Source organism: Brachyistius frenatus, unplaced genomic scaffold, assembly GCF_029030835.1.
Source record: "Brachyistius frenatus isolate BFR_SWC_R1_liver_20210118 unplaced genomic scaffold, ASM2903083v1 Contig_259, whole genome shotgun sequence".
Classification (NCBI taxonomy): domain Eukaryota; kingdom Metazoa; phylum Chordata; class Actinopteri; family Embiotocidae; genus Brachyistius; species Brachyistius frenatus.
In genome coordinates, this window is record NW_027210858.1 from 385,001 (window position 1) to 388,496 (window position 3,496).

Consider the following 3,496-nt stretch of genomic DNA (forward strand, 5'->3'; position numbering starts at 1 on the left):
GAGCTCTCCAGCTTCAGTTATTTGTCTTGCGAACTTTCTCTCGTCGACTTCTTGATGTTTGTTCACGACATTTCTGAAATAAATTATGATTATTTTGAACGTAACAAAAATCAGAAGTTGTACTTTAATATTTGAAGACAGGAAGTGAGCTGAAAATGTGTTGAGATGAAGGAGACAGTTTTTCCTCAGGGGGACGTTTCACACATGAAGACGTCCTGCTGGGAGACGGCTGGTGTCCACAAGTTTATTCATAACAGCTGCAGCTGTCCTCTGATTAATCTGACATCCGCTATCGATCCATAGAGACGTTCTGATGACAAACAGGAAGTCGAAGTCATCGTCTGACAAACAGGAAACTGATGGACTTTAAAACTTCTGACAAAAAATTTAGAAACGTTTTTGAAATCCGTCCACAAAATAATGAACAAACTTAAACCATCTCCATGAACAGAAGTTCTGCTCAAAGTATTTCATATTAAAATCAGACTTTCAAAATAAAACTGATTTTATTACCAAACTAAATGTTCATTTCCAACCATGAAGGCTCCGCCCCCTCTCCTCTCACCATCAAAACAAACTGCTGTTCGCTGACGGTAAGGAGGAGAAGTGCCGGGGTTTGTGGGAAATGTGGTCTTATGATACAACGAGGAACATGTTGAATGAGTTTTCTCCACTTCCAGCTGGAAGAAAACAGAGTTCAGTGTTTTAGTGTTAAATGAATGGGATTGTAAAGCTCTTATTTTGAAGGCATATGGAGCCTTTGCGTTCTTTATTACAGTCACAGACTGTCTGACTGATGATTGATTGATTGATTGATTGTTTGTTTTCCTGCTGGCCGCCTCCCGTCACTGGTCTATTTAAAATCGGATCGGCGGTGAGGTCGTGTGGCGGTCGGAGCGTCTGATTGGCCTCCAGGAACGCCTGCGTTTTCACACTTCCTGTTGAGAGCGACAAGCGGCGCCTCAGCTGCCATCTGTGTTTAGACCCCCACTGAGGATGATGATGATGATGATGATGAAGCCTGAGGGACGCTGCGGTCCACCTGACCTTCACACTCTTTTATCCTGAAAATCCACACTAACACTTGTGTTGTCGGGCAGCTGGGGGGGCAGATGGGGTGGCGGTGCCTTTACCCCCCCCCCCCAATCAAGCCAAGGAGAGACTGCGGAGGAACATCTGGGACCGCAGCTGTCCAGATGTTCAGAGAAGGAGCCTCCAGTCCACCAGATGGTGAGTCAGCAGTATTTACAACATAACTAACTAAACTATAACTAACTAAACTATACCGAAACTATAACTAAACTTTAAGTAAACTCTAACTAACCATAACTAAATTGATGGAAAAAAAGATTTGTCTCTTCCTCTTGTTTGCGTTGTGGCTCCGGAACGTCTCTTTTGTTGTCTCTTATTTGCAAGTGATTGTTTTTGTTTTACTTTCCGCATCTAATTGACGACTCCCCTGTGTCCTTATATTGTGAATTACCATACGAAAGCAGACACAAAGGGAATGGGGGTGACTGTCAACTGTTAGTCACACTGTATAAAGCTGCCCTATGGAGGAGATCTGGGAGCACTGCTGGACACCTCTCTTGGAGGGTGCATGTATTTGCTCCTTCTTACAAGAATAAATGTCCCATATGTTTGATTTTGAACCAAGTAATTTTTCCAACATAAACTCCAACTAACCATAACTAAACAATAACTAAACAATAACTAAACTATCATTAAACTTTAACTAAACATAACTAACCATAACTAAACTCTAACTAAACTATAACTAACATAACTAAACTCTAAGTAAACTAACTAACCATAACTAAACTCTAAGTAAACTAACTAAACATAACTAAACTATAACTAACTATAACTAAACAATAACTAAACTATCATTAAACTCTAACTAAACATAACTAAACTATAACTAACATAACTAAACTAAGTAAACTAACTAACCATAACTAAGCATAACTAAACTCTAACTAACCTTAACTAAACTCTAACTAAACATAACTAAACTATAACTAACCATAACTAAACTATAACTAAACTCTAACTACACATAACTAAAGTAACTAAACTATAACTAACCATAACTCAACTTTAAGTAAACTCTAACTAACTCAACTTTAAGTAAACTCTAACCAACTAAACTCTAACTCTAACTGAACTAAGTTTCGTTAATCATCTTTACAGTCTCAAAGTGCTTTTCCATGTTTTTCTCCATTCACACACTAATGAGATTGAGCCGCCATCAGGAGTACAATGACTGGAGGGAACTTGGCCCAAGGACACTTAGGCATGTGGACAGGAGGAGGAGGAGCCGGGGATCGAACCACCAACCTTCTGATTAGAGGGCGGTTTATTTAAAGCAGTCTCCCCCAGACCTCTGCAGACCTCGGAGCGGGTCTCGGCGGGTCCGGATCTGGTCTCGCTCGGACTTCCGGGATCTTCAGTCCTCGGATCCGGTTCGGATTTTGTCCACGAACTTTCGGTCCGTGTCCCGCCGCGAAGCCGCAGTGGAGGATGGAGCGGAGAGACGTGCAGCAGCGCATCATTCGGCCTCCGTCACGCAGCGCAGCGGCAGATCTTTTCCTCCGCAGAGAGTTTGAACAGCCCGACATGTTCCCGCAGGTGAGCCGCTGTCCTCTCTGGAGGACTGGAGTGACACGCCTGGAGGAGCGACACAACACTGGAGGAGCGACACGCCTGGAGGAGCGACACGCCGCTGGAGGAGCGGCTGTCGCACGGCGGACACGTGTGCCGCTTTGTCTGGGCTCCATCATGGCTTCCTCAACAACCTACTGGTTCTGGTTCTGTTCTGCCGCTTCAAGATGCTGCGGACTCCCGTCAACATGCTGCTGCTCAGCGTCAGCGACATGCTGGTCTGCGTGTGCGGCACGACGCTCAGCTTCAGCGCACGCGCTGGCTGGACGGGCGGCACGGCTTCATCAACTCCTGCTACGGTGAGTCTCATCGATCTATAACTCATCAATAACGTCATCAGCCGGTTGTTCACACCGTCAACAGCTTATTTGTGGAAACATCAGCTGCTTTCTCTCAAACTTTCTGCGCTTTATTTTGAAAGATCTCCAACCAGACTTTATGTAACTTTCAGAGGATTTAAGAACTAAAAGGAAAAGTCCCAGTTTAATGTTTGAGTTCATGCTGCCTGGTTTAGTTTGGATTCCAACCGTTTTATTTTTATTGATCCTTTCAGAATAAGAGTCTTCCAGTTCCTTGAATTTTTTAGTAAATTTACAGAGACATTCAGGAGGTGATCCTGACACTTCACATCACACGTTAAAGTTCCCACGAGGTCAGAGGTCACAATAAGCTTCAAGTGTTGTGAGTCAAAGGTCAGAGTTAGGCGGGGCCGGCTCCAGATAACGCAAAACCATAACGATAATTTTATTACACAATACGTTCTGAAATATTTTTCTGAGTTTTGTTGTATTCTTCGCGGACCTCTGATCTGCGCTGCTGAGCTCTCGCCTCC

General features: G+C 43.7%; 1 protein-coding gene across 1 annotated transcript in view; it reads left to right on the forward strand.

The window, feature by feature from the left end:
• The window catches only part of dph3 (diphthamide biosynthesis 3), a 2,121-nt gene extending 1,324 nt beyond the window's left edge, over nucleotides 1–797 (forward strand). The window contains exon 3 of the mRNA XM_069721202.1: nucleotides 1–797. This exon is cut by the window's left edge and continues 216 nt beyond it. The gene's annotated coding sequence lies outside the window, so the exon portion shown is untranslated.
• Nucleotides 798–3,496: the final 2,699 nt, after the last annotated feature.